Consider the following 25,664-nt stretch of genomic DNA (forward strand, 5'->3'; position numbering starts at 1 on the left):
GATTACACAGCACCTCAGGGACAATATAGAACACTAACTGCAGAGAGTAAAGAATACAGCAGTGTGAGGACATGCCCCCCCAGTACACTTGGAAAAGCTAAGACCCTGAAACAGATTGATAGTTCAATATGTACTGGGGGATGTGTCCTCACACAGCTGTGCTCTGTGATCTCTGCAGCCAGTGAAAGGTATGGTCACTGGAGGACACCGTGGGGGTGTCCTCACACTGCTGTGCTCTCAGCTCCATTGCCATAATATACTATCGCCTGAAATGTCATGCCGGCGATACCCCGCATGCCGGCAGCACGGCGATACCCCGCATGCCGGCAGCACGGCGATACCCCGCATGCCGGCAGCACGGCGATACCCCGCATGCCGGCAGCACGGCGATACCCCGCATGCCGGCAGCACGGCGATACCCCGCATGCCGGCAGCACGGCGATACCCCGCATGCCGGCAGCACGGCGATACCCCGCATGCCGGCAGCACGGCGATACCCCGCATGCCGGCAGCACGGCGATACCCCGCATGCCGGCAGCACGGCGATACCCCGCATGCCGGCAGCACGGCGATACCCCGTATCCCGACACCACAGGGATATACCGTATCCCGACATCACAGCGATACACCGTATCCCGACACCACAGGGATACACCGTATCCTGACATCACAGCGATACACCGTATCCCGACACCACAGGGATATACCGTATCCCGACATCACAGCGATACACCGTATCCCGACATCACAGCGATATACCGTATCCTGACCTCACAGTGATATACCGTATCCTGACCTCACAGTGATATACCGTATCCTGACATCACAGCGATATACCATATCCTGACATCACAGCGATATACCGTATCCTGACATCACAGCGATATACCGTATCCTGACATCACAGTGATATACCGTATCCTGACATCACAGTGATATACCGTATCCTGACCTCACAGTGATATACCGTATCCTGACCTCACAGTGATATACCGTATCCTGACATCACAGTGATACACCGTATCCTGACATCACAGTGATATACCGTATCCCGACATCACAGTGATATACCGTATCCTGACATCACAGTGATATACCGTATCCTGACATCACAGTGATATACTGTATCCTGACATCACAGTGATATACCGTATCCTGACATCACAGTGATATACCGTATCCTGACGTGACATTATATACAGTGAATACTAATCGGCGCTGCAGATGTTTATTTCTAGAAAGCCGCGCAGATTATCCTAGTAATTATTTCATCCCCAGACCAGGACACGGCGGCAGATCCTATCTGCAGAGAATAATCTACGCCTAATAGATTTTACCTATGTAATTAGCAGAGTTATAATGAGACTACACAAGTCAGCCAAGACATCGATCTCCCTCCCGGCACACGGAATACTAATTCCGAACACAACATTCACCGCCATGGAGGCCGTCACATGCTCATACACTGCACAAGACATAGGCCGGGAGTATAACCACCATCATAGCATCTCCAGCCGCATCCACAAGACACTATCTGGGAAGCTGGAGGATACGGGCCATCCCCAACCTAAAGGGGTATTCCTCCCATGAAGACAAGATTCCTAAATATACTCAGGATAACAAAATAACACATTCTCTAATTCACAGATATAAGTCCATCCTGTCTATCAGTCCCGCTGTACACAATTTTGGTCGTCTCTGGACACGGCCATAAATCTTCTGAGAATGGTCGGATTCTTCTCATGAATAGCTTCATCTGTCTGCACGCTGCAGCGCTCTCTGCCTCCTGCCCCTCTCCTCGGCATTACAAGACCAGCTCAGACACAGGCACTTCCTGCCAGCAAGCAGCAGGGTGCAGAGACTTACTCTACAAACAACAGACAGATAAGATCTTTATCCGAGAGGGCGGCATATAGCAGTGCTGACACTGTATGTTATAGCTGAGTTAGCAGAGCTGAGAGTGTCATTGTGTGTTGTATGAATCTCATCATCTCTCATCTCTAATGAGAGAGGTCTACCTTCTCGTGTGTCAGATACTAGTAGAATGTTCAGAAGCTAAATGAAAGTGTAGATAAACCCTGCAATTTGATAATCTAAGCACATTGTCAGCACACAGCATCTCATAGCACACAGGAATCATGAAGTGTCTGCTCAGAGAGTCCCCACTCACACTCTGGAATATTACACTGACCACCACTAAGAGATAGGAGCTAAAACTGCAATAAAACTGAGTAAAATTGTAAAGTAAAGGGTTAACAATGGCCTCCTTTCTCCTAAAAATCAACTTGACATATAACGAGCCGTGCGCCTGTGTGACATCACATGACCAGGGATATAATGAGTCGTGCACCTGTGTGACATCACATGATCAGGGATATAATGAGCCGTGCACCTGTGTGACATCACATGACCAGGGATATAACGAGCTGTGCACCTGTGTGACATCACATGACCAGGGATATAACGAGCCGTGCACCTGTGTGACATCACATGACCAAGGATATAACGAGCCGTGCACCTGTGTGACATCACATGACCAGGGATATAACAAGCCGTGCACCTGTGTGACATCACATGACCAGAGATATAATGAGGCGTGCACCTGTGTGACATCACATGACCAGGGATATAACGAGCCGTGCACCTGTGTGACATCACGTGACCAGGGATATAACGAGCCGTGCACCTGTGTGACATCACATGATCAGGGAGATAACGAGCCGTGCACCTGTGTGACATCACATGACCAGGGAGATAACGAGCCGTGCACCTGTGTGACATCACATGACCAGGGATATAATGAGCCGTACACCTGTGTGACATCACATGACCAGGGATATAACGAGCCATGCACCTGTGTGACATCACATGACCAGGGATATAACGAGTCGTGCACCTATGTGACATCACATGACCAGGGATATAACGAGCCATGCACCTGTGTGACATCACATGACCAATGATATAACGAGCCGTGCACCTGTGTGACATCACATGACCAGGGATTGGAGTTTATCCACAAGAAGTAAACAATGGAGCTTCCTATAAAATGACAGCAAGCAGAGATGTAGAAAACTGCGAGGAATTACTACAGAAAGTACATGGGAAAATGTTATAACTTTTCATCACACACGCAAGACTAAGGCTATATTCACACTGCCGTTGCCCGCACGTACCGTACCGTAGCGGGCAACGGCAGTGTACGGGGAGAGGAGGAGGAGGTGAGCGCAGCTCACCCCCGCCCCTCTCCATAGCAACCTATGGCGCACAGCGCCGTATTACGGGAAAAGATAGGACAGGTCCTATCTTTTTCCCGGGTACGGAACGGTACGGTGCCGCACGTGTGCCCATAGAAGTGTATGGGGGACGTATATCGGCCGTATATACGTCCCCCATACATTAGTGTGAATGTAGCCTAAGGAGGCTGGATGTCTCCTGAAGCCCCCCATTACGAATATTGTACAGAGGCACCCAAGCCTGCACCCATCAGACAATTATAGATTGTATAGGTGCCAGTTGTAAATATACAAAACATATCTTTATTGTAAAGACAGAGAAAAGGTCACCATAAAAGCCAAGAAAAAGAAATGACTAGTAGCTATAAAAAAAATATTCACTACATGAAGGAACGAAGGATCAGATGACATCATAGAAGCCTCTGCCACACAATGCAGATGACATCATAGAAGCCTCTGCCACACAATGCAGATGACATCATAGAAGCCTCTGCCACACAATGCAGATGACATCATAGAAGCCTCTGCCACACAATGCAGATGACATCATAGAAGCCTCTGCCACACAATGCAGATGACATCATAGAAGCCTCTGCCACACAATGCAGATGACATCATAGAAGCCTCTGCCACACAATGCAGATGACATCATGGAAGCCTCTGCCACACAATGCAGATGACATCATGGAAGCCTCTGCCACACAATGCAGATGACATCATAGAAGCCTCTGCCACACAATGCAGATGACATCATGGAAGCCTCTGCCACACAATGCAGATGACATCATGGAAGCCTCTGCCACACAATGCAGATGACATCATAGAAGCCTCTGCCACACAATGCAGATGACATCATAGAAGCCTCTGCCACACAATGCAGATGACATCATAGAAGCCTCTGCCACACAATGCAGATGACATCATAGAAGCCTCTGCCACACAATGCAGATGACATCATAGAAGCCTCTGCCACACAATGCAGATGACATCATAGAAGCCTCTGCCACACAATGCAGATGACATCATAGAAGCCTCTGCCACACAATGCAGATGACATCATAGAAGCCTCTGCCACACAATGCAGATGACATCATAGAAGCCTCTGCCACACAATGCAGATGACATCATGGAAGCCTCTGCCACACAATGCAGATGACATCATAGAAGCCTCTGCCACACAATGCAGATGACATCATAGAAGCCTCTGCCACACAATGCAGATGACATCATAGAAGCCTCTGCCACACAATGCAGATGACATCATAGAAGCCTCTGCCACACAATGCAGATGACATCATGGAAGCCTCTGCCACACAATGCAGATGACATCATAGAAGCCTCTGCCACACAATGCAGATGACATCATAGAAGCCTCTGCCACACAATGCAGATGACATCATAGAAGCCTCTGCCACACAATGCAGATGACATCATGGAAGCCTCTGCCACACAATGCAGATGACATCATAGAAGCCTCTGCCACACAATGCAGATGACATCACAACCGGTGCAGCGCATCCCGGAACAGGAACACAATGAGTCACTTGAGGGCCACATCTTGATGAGGACAGGGCCACATGAGTAGCTCTGGGCAGCCTCAGAGCTAATGCCTTGTCATTAAGGGTTTATGTAGCCCCAGATGCTTTATGTAAGTGTCCTGTCCTCGGGGGACTGTGTGACCCCATGTGCTTTATGTCTGTGTCTTGTCCTTGGGGGACTGTGTGTTCCCATGTGCTTTATGTCTGTGTCTTGTCCTCGGGGGACTGTGTGGTCCCATGTGCTTTATGTCTGTGTCTTGTCCTCGGGGGACTGTGTGGCCCCATGTGCTTTATGTCCGTGTCTTGTCCTCGGGGGACTGTGTGGCCCCAGATTCTTTATGTCTGTGTCTTGTCCTCGGGGGACTGTGTGGTCCCATGTGCTTTATGTCTGTGTCTTGTCCTTGGGGGACTGTGTGGCCCCAGGTGCTTTATGTCTGTGTCTTGTCCTCGGGGGACTGTGTGGTCCCATGTGCTTTATGTCTGTGTCTTGTCCTCGGGGGACTGTGTGGCCCCATGTGCTTTATGTCCGTGTCTTGTCCTCGGGGGACTGTGTGGCCCCAGATTCTTTATGTCTGTGTCTTGTCCTCGGGGGACTGTGTGGTCCCATGTGCTTTATGTCTGTGTCTTGTCCTTGGGGGACTGTGTGGCCCCAGGTGCTTTATGTCTGTGTCTTGTCCTCGGGGGACTGTGTGGTCCCATGTGCTTTATGTCTGTGTCTTGTCCTCGGGGGACTGTGTGGCCCCATGTGCTTTATGTCTGTGTCTTGTCCTCGGGGGACTGTGTGGTCCCATGTGCTTTATGTCTGCGTCTTGTCCTCGGGGGACTCTGTGGTCCCATGTGCTTAATGTCCGTGTCTTATCCTCGGGGGACTGTGTGGTCCCATGTGCTTTATGTCTGTGTCTTGTCCTCGGGGGACTGTGTGGTCCCATGTGCTTTATGTCCGTGTCTTGTCCTCGGGATACTGTGTGGTCCCATGTGCTTTATGTAAGTGTCTTGTCCTCGGGGGACTGTGTGGCCCCAGATTCTTTATGTCCGTGTCTTGTCCTCGGGGGACTGTGTGGCCCCATGTGCTTTATGTCCTTGTCTTGTCCTCGGGGGACTGTGTGGCCCCATGTGCTTTATGTCCGTGTTTTGTCCTTGGGGGACTGTGTGGCCCCATGTGCTTTATGTCCGTGTCTTGTCCTTGGGGGACTGTGTGGCCCCATGTGCTTTATGTCCGTGTCTTGTCCTTGGGGGACTGTGTGGCCCCATGTGCTTTATGTCTGTGTCTTGTCCTTGGGGGACTGTGTGGTCCCATGTGCTTTATGTCTGTGTCTTGTCCTTGGGGGACTGTGTGACCCCATGTGCTTTATGTCCGTGTTTTGTCCTTGGGGGACTGTGTGGCCCCAGATTCTTTATGTCTGTGTCTTGTCCTTGGGGGACTGTGTGGTCCCATGTGCTTTATGTCTGTGTCTTGTCCTTGGGGGACTGTGTGGCCCCATGTGCTTTATGTCCGTGTTTTGTCCTTGGGGGACTGTGTGGCCCCAGATTCTTTATGTCTGTGTCTTGTCCTTGGGGGACTGTGTGGCCCCATGTGCTTTATGTCCGTGTCTTGTCCTTGGGGGACTGTGTGGCCCCATGTGCTTTATGTCTGTGTCTTGTCCTTGGGGGACTGTGTGGTCCCATGTGCTTTATGTCCGTGTTTTGTCCTTGGGGGACTGTGTGGTCCCATGTGCTTTATGTCCGTGTCTTGTCCTCGGGGGACTGTGTGGCCCCATGTGCTTTATGTCCGTGTCTTGTCCTCGGGGGACTGTGTGGCCCCAGATTCTTTATGTCTGTGTCTTGTCCTCGGGGGACTGTGTGGTCCCATGTGCTTTATGTCCGTGTCTTATCCTTGGGGGACTGTGTGGTCCCATGTGCTTTATGTCCGTGTCTTATCCTTGGGGGACTGTGTGGCCCCAGATTCTTTATGTCTGTGTCTTGTCCTTGGGGGACTGTGTGGTCCCATGTGCTTTATGTCCGTGTCTTATCCTTGGGGGACTGTGTGGCCCCAGATTCTTTATGTCTGTGTCTTGTCCTCGGGGGACTGTGTGGTCCCATGTGCTTTATGTCTGTGTCTTGTCCTTGGGGGACTGTGTGGCCCCAGATTCTTTATGTCTGTGTCTTGTCCTCGGGGGACTGTGTGGTCCCATGTGCTTTATGTCTGTGTCTTGTCCTTGGGGGACTGTGTGGCCCCAGGTGCTTTATGTCTGTGTCTTGTCCTTGGGGGACTGTGTGGCCCCATGTGCTTTATGTCCGTGTCTTGTCCTTGGGGGACTGTGTGACCCCATGTGCTTTATGTCCGTGTCTTATCCTTGGGGGACTGTGTGGTCCCATGTGCTTTATGTCCGTGTCTTATCCTTGGGGGACTGTGTGACCCCATGTGCTTTATGTCCGTGTCTTGTCCTTGGGGGACTGTGTGACCCCATGTGCTTTATGTCCGTGTCTTGTCCTTGGGGGACTGTGTGGTCCCATGTGCTTTATGTCTGTGTCTTGCCCTCGGGGGACTGTGTGGTCCCATGTGCTTTATGTCTGTGTCCTGTCCTCGGGGGACTGTGTGGTCCCATGTGCTTTATGTCCGTGTCTTATCCTTGGGGGACTGTGTGGCCCCAGATTCTTTATGTCTGTGTCTTGTCCTCGGGGGACTGTGTGGTCCCATGTGCTTTATGTCCGTGTCTTGTCCTTGGGGGACTGTGTGGTCCCATGTGCTTTATGTCCGTGTCTTATCCTTGGGGGACTGTGTGGCCCCAGATTCTTTATGTCTGTGTCTTGTCCTCGGGGGACTGTGTGGTCCCATGTGCTTTATGTCTGTGTCTTGTCCTTGGGGGACTGTGTGGCCCCAGATTCTTTATGTCTGTGTCTTGTCCTCGGGGGACTGTGTGGTCCCATGTGCTTTATGTCTGTGTCTTGTCCTTGGGGGACTGTGTGGCCCCAGGTGCTTTATGTCTGTGTCTTGTCCTTGGGGGACTGTGTGGCCCCATGTGCTTTATGTCCGTGTCTTGTCCTTGGGGGACTGTGTGACCCCATGTGCTTTATGTCCGTGTCTTATCCTTGGGGGACTGTGTGGTCCCATGTGCTTTATGTCCGTGTCTTATCCTTGGGGGACTGTGTGACCCCATGTGCTTTATGTCCGTGTCTTGTCCTTGGGGGACTGTGTGACCCCATGTGCTTTATGTCCGTGTCTTGTCCTTGGGGGACTGTGTGGTCCCATGTGCTTTATGTCTGTGTCTTGCCCTCGGGGGACTGTGTGGCCCCAGATTCTTTATGTCTGTGTCCTGTCCTCGGGGGACTGTGTGGCCCCATGTGCTTTATGTCCGTGTCTTGTCCTCGGGGGACTGTGTGGCCCCAGATTCTTTATGTCTGTGTCTTGTCCTCGGGGGACTGTGTGGTCCCATGTGCTTTATGTCTGTGTCCTGTCCTCGGGGGACTGTGTGGTCCCATGTGCTTTATGTCCGTGTCTTATCCTTGGGGGACTGTGTGGCCCCAGATTCTTTATGTCTGTGTCTTGTCCTCGGGGGACTGTGTGGTCCCATGTGCTTTATGTCCGTGTCTTGTCCTTGGGGGACTGTGTGGTCCCATGTGCTTTATGTCCGTGTCTTATCCTTGGGGGACTGTGTGGCCCCAGATTCTTTATGTCTGTGTCTTGTCCTCGGGGGACTGTGTGGTCCCATGTGCTTTATGTCTGTGTCTTGTCCTTGGGGGACTGTGTGGCCCCAGATTCTTTATGTCTGTGTCTTGTCCTCGGGGGACTGTGTGGTCCCATGTGCTTTATGTCTGTGTCTTGTCCTTGGGGGACTGTGTGGCCCCAGGTGCTTTATGTCTGTGTCTTGTCCTTGGGGGACTGTGTGGCCCCATGTGCTTTATGTCCGTGTCTTGTCCTTGGGGGACTGTGTGACCCCATGTGCTTTATGTCCGTGTCTTATCCTTGGGGGACTGTGTGGTCCCATGTGCTTTATGTCCGTGTCTTGTCCTTGGGGGACTGTGTGACCCCATGTGCTTTATGTCCGTGTCTTGTCCTTGGGGGACTGTGTGGTCCCATGTGCTTTATGTCTGTGTCTTGCCCTCGGGGGACTGTGTGGCCCCAGGTGCTTTATGTCTGTGTCTTGTCCTCGGGGGACTGTGTGGTCCCATGTGCTTTATGTCTGTGTCTTGTCCTTGGGGGACTGTGTGGCCCCAGATTCTTTATGTCTGTGTCTTGTCCTCGGGGGACTGTGTGGTCCCATGTGCTTTATGTCTGTGTCTTGTCCTTGGGGGACTGTGTGGCCCCAGGTGCTTTATGTCTGTGTCTTGTCCTTGGGGGACTGTGTGGCCCCATGTGCTTTATGTCCGTGTCTTGTCCTTGGGGGACTGTGTGGTCCCATGTGCTTTATGTCTGTGTCTTATCCTCGGGGGACTGTGTGACCCCATGTGCTTTATGTCCGTGTCTTGTCCTTGGGGGACTGTGTGGTCCCATGTGCTTTATGTCTGTGTCTTGTCCTTGGGGGACTGTGTGGTCCCATGTGCTTTATGTCCGTGTCTTGTCCTCGGGATACTGTGTGGTCCCATGTGCTTTATGTCCGTGTCTTGTCCTTGGGGGACTGTGTGACCCCATGTGCTTTATGTCCGTGTCTTGTCCTCGGGGGACTGTGTGGTCCCATGTGCTTTATGTCTGTGTCTTGTCCTCGGGGGACTGTGTGGTCCCATGTGCTTTATGTCTGTGTCTTGTCCTCGGGGGACTGTGTGGTCCCATGTGCTTTAGGTCTGTGTCTTGTCCTCGGGGGACTGTGTGGCCCCATGTGCTTTATGTCTGTGTCTTGTCCTCGGGGGACTGTGTGGCCCCATGTGCTTTATGTCTGTGTCTTGTCCTCGGGGGACTGTGTGGTCCCATGTGCTTTAGGTCTGTGTCTTAAATACCTGTGCAGCAGTTTGCACATAAAAGAAAACACAAAGTCCGGCAGAAAACTGGCGCAGGGGTTTTCATAAATCTGGGACAACGGGCGCAGCCTATAAGTATTGTGCAGAAAAACTGCCGGCACTTCCCTCCCCGCCCAACTGAATCACAACTTGTACGTCTGTCTTCAGCCATAAAAGCTGCGATAAATGTGGCCCTTTACATCCTAATGCCGGTCCTTCATATAGATCACTACAGCAGCTGTACAGCTTGTTATGTGTTACTATCAGGACTGCTGGGGCTTGTAGTCCTACAACACGTGTACCCCATATGCCATGATACCAGTCCTTCATACAGAACACTATGTATTACTATCACGACTGCTGGGGCTTGTAGTCCTACAAGTCCCATGGACATATTTCCAATTGCCCATGGCAACCAATCACAGCTCCCCTTTAAAATATTCATGAGCACTGGTCAAATGAAAGCTGAGCTGTGATTGGTTGCCATGGGCAACTGGAAATATTCTGACATTCAGACTGCTTGATAAATCTGCCCCTATGTATTACTATCACGACTGCTGGGGCTTGTAGTCCTACAACACGTATAGTCCATATACCATGATACCAGTCCTTCATACAGAACACTATGTATTACTATCAGGACTGCTGGGGCTTGTAGTCCTACAACACGTATAGTCCATATACCATGATACCAGTCCTTCATACAGAACACTATGTATTACTATCAGGACTGCTGGGGCTTGTAGTCCTACAACACGTATAGTCCATATACCATGACACCAGTCCTTCATACAGAACACTATGTATTACTATCAGGACTGCTGGGGCTTGTAGTCCTACAACACGTATAGTCCATATACCATGACACCAGTCCATCATACAGAACACTATGTATTACTATCACGACTGCTGGGGCTTGTAGTCCTACAACACGTATAGTCCATATACCATGATACCAGTCCTTCATACAGAACACTATGTATTACTATCAGGACTGCTGGGGCTTGTAGTCCTACAACACGTATAGTCCATATACCATGATACCAGTCCTTCATACAGAACACTATGTATTACTATCACGACTGCTGGGGCTTGTAGTCCTACAACACGTATAGTCCATATACCATGATACCAGTCCTTCATACAGAACACTATGCATTACTATCACGACTGCTGGGGCTTGTAGTCCTACAACACGTATAGTCCATATACAGGCGGTCCCCTACTTAAGAACACTCGACTTACATACGACCCCTAGTTACAAACGGACCTCTGCATATTGGTAATTTATTGTGCTTTAGTCCTAGGCTACAATGATCAGCTATAACAGTTATCACAGGCGTCTGTAATGAAGCTTTAGTGTTAATATTGTTTCTTATGACAACCCAACATTTTTAAAATCCAATTGTCACAGAGACCAAAAAAGTTCTGGCTGGGATTACAATGATAAAATATACAGTTCCGACTTACATACAAACTCAACTTAAGAACAAACCTACAGACCCTATCTCGTATGTAACCCGGGGACTGCCTGTACCATGATACCAGTCCTTCATACAGAACACTATGTATTACTATCAGGACTGCTGGGGCTTGTAGTCCTACAACACGTATAGTCCATATACCATGATACCAGTCCTTCATACAGAACACAATGCATTACTATCACGACTGCTGGGGCTTGTAGTCCTACAACACGTATAGTCCATATACCATGATACCAGTCCTTCATACAGAACACTATGCATTACTATCACGACTGCTGGGGCTTGTAGTCCTACAACACGTATAGTCCATATACCATGATACCAGTCCTTCATACAGAACACTATGCATTACTATCACGACTGCTGGGGCTTGTAGTCCTACAACACGTATAGTCCATATACCATGATACCAGTCCTTCATACAGAACACAATGCATTACTATCACGACTGCTGGGGCTTGTAGTCCTACAACACGTATAGTCCATATACCATGATACCAGTCCTTCATACAGAACACTATGCATTACTATCACGACTGCTGGGGCTTGTAGTCCTACAACACGTATAGTCCATATACCATGATACCAGTCCTTCATACAGAACACAATGCATTACTATCACGACTGCTGGGGCTTGTAGTCCTACAACACGTATAGTCCATATACCATGATACCAGTCCTTCATACAGAACACTATGCATTACTATCACGACTGCTGGGGCTTGTAGTCCTACAACACGTATAGCTCATATACCATGATACCAGTCCTTCATACAGAACACTATGCATTACTATCACGACTGCTGGGGCTTGTAGTCCTACAACACGTATAGTCCATATACCATGATACCAGTCCTTCATACAGAACACTATGCATTACTATCACGACTGCTGGGGCTTGTAGTCCTACAACACGTATAGTCCATATACCATGATACCAGTCCTTCGTACAGAACACTATGCATTACTATCACGACTGCTGGGGCTTGTAGTCCTACAACACGTATAGTCCATATACCATGATACCAGTCCTTCATACAGAACACTATGCATTACTATCACGACTGCTGGGGCTTGTAGTCCTACAACACGTATAGTCCATATACCATGATACCAGTCCTTCATACAGAACACTATGCATTACTATCACGACTGCTGGGGCTTGTAGTCCTACAACACGTATAGTCCATATACCATGATACCAGTCCTTCGTACAGAACACTATGCATTACTATCACGACTGCTGGGGCTTGTAGTCCTACAACACGTATAGTCCATATACCATGATACCAGTCCTTCATACAGAACACTATGTATTACTATCACGACTGCTGGGGCTTGTAGTCCTACAACACGTATAGTCCATATACCATGATACCAGTCCTTCATACAGAACACTATGCATTACTATCAGGACTGCTGGGGCTTGTAGTCCTACAACACATATAGCTCATATACCATGATACCAGTCCTTCATACAGAACCCTATGTATTACTATCAGGACTGCTGGGGCTTGTAGTCCTACAACACGTATAGCTCATATACCATGATACCAGTCCTTCATACAGAACACTATGTATTACTATCAGGACTGCTGGGGCTTGTAGTCCTACAACACGTATAGTCCATATACCATGTTACCAGTCCTTCATACAGAACACTATGTATTACTATCAGGACTGCTGGGGCTTGTAGTCCTACAACACGTATAGCTCATATACCATGATACCAGTCCTTCATACAGAACACTATGTATTACTATCAGGACTGCTGGGGCTTGTAGTCCTACAACACGTATAGTCCATATACCAGGATACCAGTCCTTCATACAGAACACTATGTATTACTATCAGGAGTGCTGGGCCTTGTTGTCCCCCCTCAGCTACACATATATAACACACAGGGTGAGGGACTGCTGAGACTTGTAGTACCACAGCACTTCTATCCTGGTACCATATACCATGACACCAGCCCTGTGTATGATACTTCATATATAACACTACACCCGTTATACAACTGCTGGGACATGTGGCGCCCCCTGGTTCTGTACTCACATCACTGCCGCCTCCTGCTCTCACTCTGCAGCTGCTACATTGTATCTTTCTAACTGCTTCTGGTCACGTGACGCGCTGCTGGGCTCGGGCTACGGCGCGCCTGCCAGGACAAACATCCTCACATATTTTCCGGTTTGACATTTGACCTCAGAATGGGGTTTGACGTGATGATGTCATCAGCAAAACAGAAAGTAAAACAGAAGGAGGGAGAGTACAACAATGGGGCCATTGTAAATGTAGGGTTATTTCAAAAGCTGAGTGGGGGGAGGGCTGGAGAACAGGGGCATATATGAGGAAGCTACAAAAAGGGGGGCTAGACGAAGCTTCAGGAGTAAAGTGTCATCACATATATTTGGATATGTCAATTAAGACAAGCTGTTAGATAGCTTTGGCACTGGGTGTGATTGGGACCTCCCACTGGGCACCTGTAAGTAAATTTGCATATTGGACTATAAAGTTAACTTTTTTGGTAATTACACCTTCTTACAGGTACATTTTGTAACTATCTCTCACTACAAAACCACCTAATGCTGTAATTAGTTTTATAGTACAATGGAAGTCTCACTCTAATCATTATATTGGGGCTTATTTACTAAGGGTCGGACGTTTTCGGGATTTGCACGGCTGTGACAGATATTTAACAGTGGATTGTCTTGCACACGATCAGGTTTTGGTGCAGCTGCTCTGGATTTCATGCGACAGAAATCAGGGAGTGGGGGGGGGGGGCGGTCCATCGGACTATCCGACTGATTTGGACTGAGTGCAGGATTTAACATTCAAATTGTGTCGCATTCAATGCACTTACATGCACCTGGAAGAAGAAGGTGAACTCCGGGGACCTGAGCGGGGAAGCGACACATGCAGGATATCGGGCGCACGAACTTAGTGAATTGTGGCACAATGCATTATCATCAGTCAATGGGGCACATTTACTAACCCGTTCACAGTGCATTGTCCGTGTATAATGCGCTGTGCGGGGAGTCACTAAGATCGTGCCCCCAATAACCTGCATGTGTCGCTTCCCCGGCTTAGGTCCCTGGAGTTCACCTTCCTCTTCCTGGTGCATGTAAGTGCATTGTCCGTGTATAATGCGCTGTGCGGGGAGTCACTAAGATCCTGCGCCCGATAGCCTGCATGTGTCGCTTCCCCGCTCAGGTCGCCGGAGTTCACCTTCTTCTTCCTGGTGCATGTAAGTGCATTGTCCGTGTATAATGCGCTTTGCGGGGAGTCACTAAGATTGTGCGCCCGATATCCTGCATGTGTCGCTTCCCTGCTCAGGTCCCCAGGGTTCACCTTCTTCTTCCTGGTGCATGTAAGTGCATTGTCCGTGTATAATGCGCTGTGCGGGGAGTCACTAAGATCCTGCGCCCGATATCCTGCATGTGTTGCTTCCCCGCTCAGGTCCCTGGAGTTCACCTTCTTCTTCCTGGTGCATGTAAGTGCATTGTACGTGTATAATGAGCTGTGCGGGGAGTCACTAAGATCGTACGCCCGATATCCTGCATGTGTCGCTTCCCCGCTCAGGTCCCTGGAGTTCACCTTCTTCTTCCTGGTGCATGTAAGTGCATTGTCCGTGTATAATGTGCTGTGCGGGGAGTCACTAAGATCGTGCGTCTGATATCCTGCATGTGTCTCTTCCCCGCTCAGGTCCCCGGAGTTCACCTTCTTCTTCCTGGTGCATGTAAGTGCATTGTCCGTGTATAATGTGCTGTGCGGGGAGTCACTAAGATCGTGCGCCTGATATCCTGCATGTGTCGCTTCCCCGCTCAGGTCCCCGGAGTTCACCTTCTTCTTCCTGGTGCATGAAAGTCCATTGGATGCGACAAAATTTGAATGTTAAATCCTGCACTCAGTCTGAATCAGTCGGATCATCCGACGGCCCACATGAAAGTCAGCGCAGATGCGTCAAAATTCGACACAATCCCCTGCTAAATACCTGTCCCAGTAGTGCAAATCCTGAAAACGTCTGGTACTCTGGCAAATGTGCGTCCACGGGACCGTTAGTAAATAAGCCCCAATGTACTTTCAGTAAACTCCTCCGGACGGGTCAGTAAATGTGCCCCATCGTGTCATATTACAATATTCTACACTTTGTTATATATTGGTGTGTCATCTTTTGTCTTTAATCGCACCTTTTCTTCTCCGTTCTGTTTAATTTGTGCAAAGTGAATTTGCGGATGTGGCTGCGGTTGCCATGATTTTCTTAACATAAATCCTACTTATTACCCCCATAAAGTCATGACCTGTGTATTATATATTTTATAAACGTGAGAACAATGTAATAGCGTTGGACTTCTCACTTCTGCACAATATCTACTCCTACACAATCATTAAACTAATATACACAACGTAACAATTTGCAGCTGGAGCTTTTTTTCTCCTAATTAAATTTAATATTACTTCTAAATGTTGCAATAAAGTATTTGCTTCCGTCCAGTTTTCTTCTTTTGTTGTCTGTTTGTCAGAATAAACAAACTGTCAACATCTGTATGTTCTCTTTGTGTTTGCATGGGTTTACTCCGGGTCCTCCAGTTTCCTCCCACACTCCAAAACATACTGGTAGGTTGATTAGATTGTGAGCCCCATGGGGACAGGGACTGATTTGGAAGCTCTGTGCAGCGCTGCGTAATCTGTGTGCGGAAGGATAAAACTGTACATAAAGAAAAAATGCACATATACATATGTACATAACTGATTGCATTGTTTTTTTTTAATTAACCAACATAGTTAATGTATAAAATAATCTCTTTTTTGTATCAAGCTGTCACCAAGGATGATAATAACATGTGCAATAAATACAGTATTGTATACATAAAAATAGAAATACATCAAAAACAGCTATATACGAGATATTTTAGTACACATTTGGAGAGTATCACAATATTTGTAGTTCCATAAAAACATATCTATTGATTGATAGTTGGAGTTGGCAGATCACCAATTAAAATAAATAAAAAAACAAATATATATATATATATATATATATATATATATATATATATATATGTAGGGAAAGTGAATAAATAAATGCATTACTTGCTTTTCAACATTGTGACATCATTATTAAAGCTATTGACCTCTGTCGGTGCTATTATCCATTTATGGATATATATATATTTAATTCTTCTAGTTAGTGTAAGCTTTAAGGATGTAGTCTTGTGTTACATCCACTATTTTAGCATATGAGCGGGGAACCCTTTTTAGTTTGTGTCGTCTGTCATAATGAAAACCTGTGAGTCCCGCTTCATCTACTCATAGAGAAAGCCTGTGAGTCCTGCTTCATCCACCCACTCATAGAGAAAGCCTGTGAGTCCTGCTTCATCTACTCCTAGAGAACGCCTGTGAGTCCTGCTTCATCCACCCACTCATAGAGAAAGCCTGTGAGTCCTGCTTCATCCACCCACTCATAGAGAAAGCCTGTGAGTCCTGCTTCATCCACCCACTCATAGAGAAAGCCTGTGAGTCCTGCTTCATCCACCCACTCATAGAGAAAGCCTGTGAGTCCTGCTTCATCCACCCACTCATAGAGAAAGCCTGTGAGTCCTGCTTCATCCACCCACTCATAGAGAAAGCCTGTGAGTCCTGCTACATCCACCCACTCATAGAGAAAGCCTGTGAGTCCTGCTACATCCCCCCACTCATAGAGAAAGCCTGTGAGTGTTGCTACATCCCCCATTCATAGAGAAAGCCTGTGAGTCCTGCTTCATCCCCCCACTCATAGAGAAAGCCTGTGAGTCCTGCTTCCTCCGCCCAATCATAGAAAAGGCCTGTGAGTCCTACTTCCTCCACCCTCTCATAGAGAAAGCCTGTGAGTCCTGCTTCATCCTCCACTCATAGAGAAAGCCTGTGAGTCCTGTTTCATCCACCCACTCATAGAGAAAGCCTGTGAGTCCTGCTTCATCCTCCCACTCATAGAGAAAGCCTGTGAGTCCTGCTTCATCCACCCACTCATAGAGAAAGCCTGTGAGTCCTGCTTCCTCCTCCCCTCTCATAGAGAAAGCCTGTGAGTCCTGCTTCATCCACCCACTCATAGAGAAAGCCTGTGAGTCCTGCTTCATCCACCCACTCATAGAGAAAGCCTGTGAGTCCTGCTTCATCCTCCCACTCATAGAGAAAGCCTGTGAGTCCTGCTTTATCCAACCACTCATAGAGAAAGCCTGTGAGTCCTGCTTCCTCCTCCCCTCTCATAGAGAAAGCCTGTGAGTCCTGCTTCATCCACCCACTCATAGAGAAAGCCTGTGAGTCCTGCTTCATCCTCCCACTCATAGAGAAAGCCTGTGAGTCCTGCTTTATCCAACCACTCATAGAGAAAGCCTGTGAGTCCTGCTTCCTCCTCCCCTCTCATAGAGAAAGCCTGTGAGTCCTGCTTCATCCACCCACTCATAGAGAAAGCCTGTGAGTCCTGCTACATCCCCCCACTCACTGAGAAAGCCTGTGAGTCCTGCTTCCTCCACCCACTCATAGAGAAAGCCTGTGAGTCCTGCTTCCCCCACCCACTCATAGAGAAAGCCTGTGAGTCCTGCTTCCCCCACCCACTCATAGAGAAAGCCTGTGAGTCCTGCTTCATCCACCCACTCACTGAGAAAGCCTGTGATTCCTGCTTCCTCCACCCCCTCATAGAGAAAGCCTGTGATTCCTGCTTCCTCCACCCCCTCATAGAGAAAGCCTGTGAGTCCTCTTTACCACATTCACGTTGTGAATCCCCTTTAATAAGCCTTTATGTTTAGCTATAATACAGGTAAATAACTAAAGGGAAAGTAGAGTTAAAGTGTAATACAATAGTCACAGCTGCCCAGGAATATTGGAAGTAACATAAAAGATAAGGGCCGTCTCTACAGCAGATGCCTATGTGTTACCTACCACTAGTATTTTGGTCCTAATGCCAAATTATTGTAGAAATGCAGAAAGCTCCCTCCCCCCCCTGGAGATGGAGAGGATGTACTGTCTGTGTCTGATGAATGGAGTCGCTTCTGTAAGCACCTTATATACAATGACACTTCCCAGAACAGTTATATATTAGGTGGTGATGCTCCTCAGTACCTGCAGAATGTGTAATGACTCCATATGTTACATTGTAGCATCTATCCTATTAGTGTCGCACTCTGACAACCTGCTACGTCGCCTCTTTCCCCGACATTCACATAACGTCCATACATTCAGCTTACAAGCGTTTTCCCCCTTTTAGTATTTGTATGCGTCACCACACACAAAGCGAGGTGACAAAACAGTCACTTAAGGTGGAAGAAGTAAAATATGGTAAGTGCCTGCTGAAACGCCAGAGCTCAGTATAACAGCCGCCCATAGGGGATCATTTATCATTGTAACAGTTGTCAAGGAAATGTCACTTTTTCCCTTCCCTACTAGAATGAGGCATTTATTGAGATATGATGAAGCGGATTTAAGGCGTTTTACGAGATGACGGAATGTACATTATGTCCTGAGCTTTGTTTCCATATGGGGGTCATCCTCTGCTCCCTCTGCTTACATAGGGGGGTTACATGGGAGGGTTCCTCCAACATGTGTGAGTACATTTCCATAAATGTTTCATTAGTTTTTTCCCCCGAAATGTATTATATTATAACTGAGTCCTGCCCTCGTTATCAGCCTATGGCCAGGGGCGTTGGGGCTTATAACAATGTATGCCACAGATCAGGGAGTCCCCACACCTCACATCATGCTCTGAGGCTCGGCCATAACTAAAGTCTCACTAGTCAGTAGCAAAAATTTAGTTTCATGCCCCCCCCCCCTACAGGGGAGCATCAGCCAATAGGTGAGTGGAGGCTTTTGCCTCAGGCAGCACCATCTGCAGCAAAATGGGGGTCAGCATCAGGGGTGCAGTCACCTGCTACAAAGCAGGGGGCCCATCAGTACCTTTCAGCAGCTCCATTCATCCATCAATACAGTGATAGCAGCCGGGGTTTATTACTTGGTTCATAAAAAATTAGTATCACAGTCCAAAATACTGTATGTGCTCTTTCCTTCACCCACCAGAGCAACATATCAATCATCATCTTCTTTAACGTGGCAGCTTAGATACAGAAGCTCAGCTCTATGTAAGGTGCATGTCTATATAATGGCAGCTTAGATACAGAAGCTCAGCTCTATGTAATGTGGATGTCTATATAATGGCAGCTTAGATACAGCAGCTCAGCTATATGTATTGTTGATACCTATATAGAGGGAGCTTAGATACAGTAGATCAGCTCTATGAAAGGTGGATGCCTATATAATGGCAGCTTAGATACAGCAGCTCAGCTATATGTATTGTTGATGCCTATATATAGGCAGCTTAGATACAGCAGACCAGCTCTATGTAAGATGGATGCCTATATAATGACAGCTTAGATACAGGAATTCAGGTATGTGTGCAACATCCCCCACCGGGGCCTAGCCTTTTCTCGGGGTCTGGAGTCAGCCGGGGCCCGCAGTACCTGAGTGGCGTTTGCGGCCTAGGCACGCTAGTGTCACGGTGCTTGGTATGGGGAACCGGAGGGCTGTCCTACAGCCTGGCAGCTCTCCAGCAGGGTGGTGTTGGTAAGAAATGATGAGGGAGAGGCTGCTATAGCGGATCTCCCTGGGGCAACCCTTTGGTGTGGATTGGGTGCCCGTGATGATAGCAGCTGTAGTAGCAGGGACCAGATGGAGGCAGACGTTGAACAAAAACAACTTACAGTTCTTTATTGGAACCGACAGGAACCGCAGCAACGTGCCTTAACAGGATGGTGGAATGCTGGAGATGTAGTTGGAGGGAGCCACAGGATGTAGATCATCAGCCTGGATGCAGAGGGCAGGCTGGGAGGTAGCTGTGTCCTGGAAGGATGCTTCAGCTTTATCCTGGATTGCTTCAGGTATCACCCTTAAAGGTAGGATGATACCCCTTTCCTCACTAACTAGCTATTAGCTCCACTCTTCAGGCAGGGAGCTGGCTCACCTGCTCTTGGTCTGGTGTGCTAGCTGCACAGACTCCTCTGAGTCTCTAATCTGAGAGAGTGAACTCTCTCCTCACACTGCACTCTCTTCTGAGAGAGAACTGAACTCACTGGATTCATTCCAGTCTTCTTCTTCTCCTTCTAGAAGTTTCCTGACCAGAGGTTTTGTTACTCCCACTGGTCAGGTGGTGGCTACTCCTCCAATTACATCTCAGCTCACAGAAACAGAGTGTAATACATGTGATTGGCTGACACAGATGACATCACACAAAACACTTAACTCCTGCCTTACCAGGCAGGTTCTAGCACTGCAGTGTTCCCCTGTGTTATCTAGGGACTATGTAGTGACATGCTGTGGGGCTAGTCAGACCCTACACAGGCTGCAAGCTACATGATGGGACATATTCGCAAACACAGCTCTGCCTTGCATCGGCGAGGGTGTTGCATACCCCCAGGGCAATTGAAAGAGCCGTCCTTGGCTCGACTACGGACTGATTGGGGCGCAGAGGTAGATAGGAGCACTTCTGTGAAGTGTAGGCTACATGATCTGTAGGGACAAACCGTACATGTTCCTGGAGACAGGCACCTGGGTTGGTGTCGGACTAAGACAAGGTCGTGTGACAGTTGGTCGCTAACGCCATTAAACCAAACTGTACAGTAGGAAAGACGTGGTGTCATGTACTGTAATCCACTCCTTCCCCAGGGCCTATATATTTGTTATATAAACGCTTCTTCCCTGGCGACAAATATGTAGTGTATATATGCATTACATTGGCATATGTGACACAATGAGACATTATAGAAATGTACCTGCCGACTGACATTCTTACCCTTGTATGAGTGGTATCCAGGTGCTACATCTTTAAAACCCCTGGTCCCCTAATGACCCGCAGTTTACGGACTGCCCCCACTTACAAACTTCGGTTTGAGGCATAAGATAGCGGTCAGGATTTACATATTGGACGGTCCGACACAGTCACACTACAATCTGAAAAGCCTATAAAAGGTTAGTGCAAACTACTGGCATAAATTGACAGTGTGCAAACATTTTGTAAACTCACATTGGCTTAGGAGCCCAATGGGTACACATCTTAAACGTTGCAAACGTTACATAGGTATGCTACTCAGGGTAGCAGGATAAAATGTCTCTTTACCTGAAAAGGAAAAGGCATAGTAGTGCATGCAGAATGTCCATACTTAAAAGGAAGGCATTAAAGGAAACCTACCACCACAAATCTACCTATAAAGGTAGATTGGGTGGTAGGTGAATCAATGGGACGTGAGGATAGCCCTTTTAAGGGCTAATCCTCACGTCCCCACACTTTTTTGTAAACTTTTATTACCCTAATATGTTAATTTTGTTATGCGGCTACTTGGGCGTGGAGTAGCCGCATCTGAGGTTACACGAGGCGGCTACTCCACGCCCCGGTAGCCACTTTACCCCTCCTACTCACCATGTTCGCATGCGCAGACGGCAGGATCGTCGGACGAGGGCGCGCAGCTACGAGCAGCTGCGCGCCGAACATGGTGAGTAGGAGGGGTAAAGTGGATACCGGGGCGTGGAGTAGCCGCCTCGTGTAACCTCAGATGCGGCTACTCCACGCCCAAGTAGCCACATAACAAAATTAACATATTATGGTAATAAAAGTTTACAAAAAAGTGCGGGGACGTGAGGATTAGCCCTTAAAAGGGCTATCCTCACGTCCCATTGATTCACCTACCACCCGATCTACCTTTATAGGTAGATTTGTGGTGGTAGGTGCCCTTTAAGTGCAGTATAATAAATCAATGAGGTAGCAACTTTTCCTTGGAGTATCTGGCAAAAGTCTCACAGAAGGTCTTTAATGGCAAAGTCCATCTTCTGGGCACAGCCCTTGATGTGGGGAAAAGTGCAATAAAAGAAGCAAAGGGTCTCCTCTATGTGTAGAGGGACAGAGTCCTTTGTAGGAATCTTTGCTGTGGCAGAGGAAGGGGTGCTATCATAGCACATGACAATGGGCAGTTCAAGGTATGTCTCTTGACTGAGATAAGTAAGTAGGGGAAGAGTCTCAGGACAGTTTCTGGCTCTTGTGGAATAGCGGGCGCTCAGCCCAAATGGGAGTAGCAGAAATAAATATACATATGTACAATAAGCACAGTACCTGGTAAGGCTTTCAGCCCATCAGGGGTTACTCAGTATCTTCTTCGGCGGTAAGTACTTCGGTGTCAGAAAAGCGTACCTGCCTCCTCCTTCTGTGTTACACCAGTTGATACTCCTGCAGGTACGCAGGAGCTTTACCTTTTGTCTCCCTTTGAGACCTCCGAAGTTCCGGCTGGGAGAAGATCACAACCCCCTCATCGTCCTCCTCTGAGTCAGGCACTGGAGTCGGAGTCTCAGCTGCCTCTGATGCCTCAGGGGCTGCAGACTCTGGAGCCGGATCATCCTCCACAGGTAGCAGTATTGGAGACTGCGGTGGAGATGATGGTCTCTCCGGGGTACCTCTTATTGGAGTGGAAACAACAAAACACAGTCACAAGTTCTAAGAAACTGGGGGTAGGTGAACACAATTAGGTCTGTAAGTTGGGGGTCGAGGTGAGAGGTGTGGACATAGGGACAAAAGGACGAAGACATCTCTTCAGCCGGTTCCTATGTACCCGGAGTAGTGGACGGTCTCCTCTTGAAATCTCGTAGACTTCAGGGGAGAGACTGTCCCTAACTAGGTATGGCTCACGCTCCCAACGCCCATCTAGCTTACTGGTGGGATGGTTGTTGCGCAGCCACACTCGATCTCCTGGGGCAAGAGGCTCAACACAGGCATTACGATCGAAGTTCCTTTTTTGTTTCTCTCGGGCCTCTTCCAACCGCAGATCCACAACTTCTCTGGCATCCGCCAGGCGCCTCTGGTTTTCGTGAACCCAGTCAGTCTGGGGGAGTAAAGACTGGGAATCAGGGGACTCCATGTCCCAGGTCATATCAGCAGGGAGATGGCCGTGTCTTCCGAACATCAGATAATACGTGGTGTATCCTGTGGAGCAATGAGTGGTATTGTTGTACAGGTACACTAATTCGGGCAACAGTTTTGGCCAGTCAGCCCTTTTTGCAGGGGTCAGAGTCCTCAGCATGTTGATTAGAGTCTGATTCATCTTTTTGCAAAGCCCGTTGCCTTGGGGATGGTAGGCTGTGGTCCTCAGCTTTTTACAGCCATATAGAGTGCACAGTTCTTGGAAGACTTGGGACTCAAATGCTGTTCCTTGGTCCGTAAGGATCTGGTCCGGACAGCCATAGGGGAGGATGAAGCTCTTCCACAGGGCCGTTGCGGTGGTCCTTGCAGATAGGTCTCTGACGGGTACTGCAACCACAAATTTGGTATAGTGGTCGATGATCGTGAGAGCATAAGTGTGACCGGATCTGCTGGGCTCCAACTTCACATGATCCAATGCCAGGATCTCTAAGGGACGTTGGCTCACAATGGGATGTAGAGGGGCCCTTTGATTGTGTCACTCTCCTCGAGCGATGGCGCAGGCTGGGCACTCTCGACACCAGGCTTCGATGTCAGGCTTCATGTTGACCCAGTAGAAGCGCCTTCAGAGGGTAGCTTCAGTCTTCTGAGTGCCAAAGTGTCCGGACTGGTCATGGTACATATCCAGTACTATCTTGGCGTCCCTCCTGGGAATCACAATTTGATACAGCCGGTCATAAGTGATAGGGTCCAGTGTTCTTCTCTTTAGCAGACCCTGATGCATGTTCAGAGTCTTTCTCTGGTGCCACAATTGAGACAGTTCTCCATCAGTTCTTCTGCGGCGGATTCTTTCAGGCACTCGCCCACTAGAGAGATAGTCCATTACTTCTCCTATGGAGCGGCTATCAGCCTGAAGACTTATCCAGAGGTCCTTTTCCGCAGGGGGCTCTGACTCTTCTTGAGGAGTAGCTGGCGCTGCCTCTGACGGTAAGGAGTAAACTCTCTGGGCATCTTGACGCACAAACCGGGCATAGAACGCTGGCATCTCCACATCTTCCCACTGAGCATCCGTGGAGGGTCCCTCCCACTGGTCAGGGAGACGGAACAGAGCGTCGGCGTTGTCATTGGTCTTACCAGCCCGGTACTTGATGGTAAAGTTGAAGTTGGCAAGTCTGGAGGCCCACCGTTGTTCCAGTGCTCCAAGACGAGCGGTGTTCAGGTGCGCCAAGGGATTATTGTCTGTGAAGACAGTGAAGAAGGATGCAGCCAGGTAGTCCTTGAACTTTTCGGTCACAGCCCAGACTAACGCCAGAAACTCCAACTTGAAGGAACTGTAGTTCTGGTCGATTTGCTCCGGTTCTCGGAGGGAACGACTGGCGTAGGCTATGACCCTTTCAGTTCCGTTTTGGAGCTGGGATAGTACAGCCCCTAGGCCTTGCTTGCTGGCATCAGTGTATAGGGTGAAAGGCAGATTGTAGTCTGGATATCCAAACACCGGAGGCTCAGTCAACCGTTGCTTGAGTATTTGGAAGGCAGCTTCTCGTTCGGCTGTCCACTCAATGGATACTCGGGAACGTTGGCTCTCTTTTGGCAGGCCCCTTAGGAGTTCTTGCAGGGGAGCCGCCAGCTGGGCAAACTTCGGGATAAAACGCCTGTAATAACTGGCAAATCACAGGAAGCTTTTGATGTTCCATATGGTTGATGGGGTAGGCCAGTCGTGGACAGCTTCAATCTTCTCTGGATCTGGCTCAATTCCATGAGCGCTCACCACATGTCCCAGGTACTTGACGCTAGGTTGTAGCAGGTGGCACTTGGATGGCTTGACCTTCAACCCATGATGGGTCAGGATTTGGAAGACTTCAGCCAGATGGTGGAGATGGTCTTCATAAGTCTTGGAGTAGATGATGATGTCATCCAAATATAGCAGGACGGTCTCGAAGTTGCGATGACCCAAACATCTCTCCATCAGCCGTTGAAATGTGCCTGGGGCATTGCATAGCCCGAACGGCATGTTGTTGAACTCGAACAGGCCCATTGGGGTGGTGAAAGCCGTCTTCTCTCTGTCTTCCGGCGCCATGGCCACTTGCCAGTAGCCACTGGTCAGGTCCTTGTGGGTGATATTGTTGATCTTCCTATAGTCATCACAGAATCGAAGGGTTCCATCCTTCTTTTTCACAAGGACCAGCGGGGCAGCCCATGGGCTGTGACTTTCCCGGATAACGTTGGCTGTCTTCATCTCTTGTACCAGCTTCTTCACCTCTTGGTAGCGGGCTGGAGGTATGGGCCGGTATCGTTCCTTGATAGGAGAATGAGAGCCAGTAGGGATGGTATGTTGGATCAGGGTAGTCTGCCCAAAATCCAGTGGGTGTTTGCTGAAGGCCTGATGGTGCTTCATAACGACATCCAGGACACCTTGTACTTGGTCTGCAGGAGTAAAATCGTCGTCTCCAATATTGAGCTCAAGCCACCAGGATTGCTCGACAGGCTCAACTTCAGCACTTTGCTTCAGTTCCATCTCTTGGAGGTTTCCACCAAGTCTTCAGGATGGACGCTGAAGAGAGTGGCTATG

General features: G+C 48.6%; 1 protein-coding gene across 3 annotated transcripts in view; it reads right to left on the reverse strand.

Annotated features, from left to right (window-relative positions):
• The window catches only part of R3HCC1L (R3H domain and coiled-coil containing 1 like), a 41,277-nt gene extending 27,944 nt beyond the window's left edge, over positions 1 to 13,333 (reverse strand). For 2 of the 3 annotated variants that reach the window (XM_072129734.1, XM_072129733.1), the window contains exon 1: positions 13,228 to 13,332. The gene's annotated coding sequence lies outside the window, so the exon portion shown is untranslated. Of the gene's footprint in view, positions 1 to 13,227 lie in introns of all 3 variants that reach the window. The other variant, XM_072129732.1, reaches the window with a different exon arrangement.
• Between the last annotated feature and the right edge of the window lie 12,331 nt (positions 13,334 to 25,664).

Source organism: Engystomops pustulosus, chromosome 11 (genome assembly GCF_040894005.1).
Source record: "Engystomops pustulosus chromosome 11, aEngPut4.maternal, whole genome shotgun sequence".
In the NCBI taxonomy this organism is placed as follows: Eukaryota; Metazoa; Chordata; class Amphibia; order Anura; family Leptodactylidae; genus Engystomops; species Engystomops pustulosus.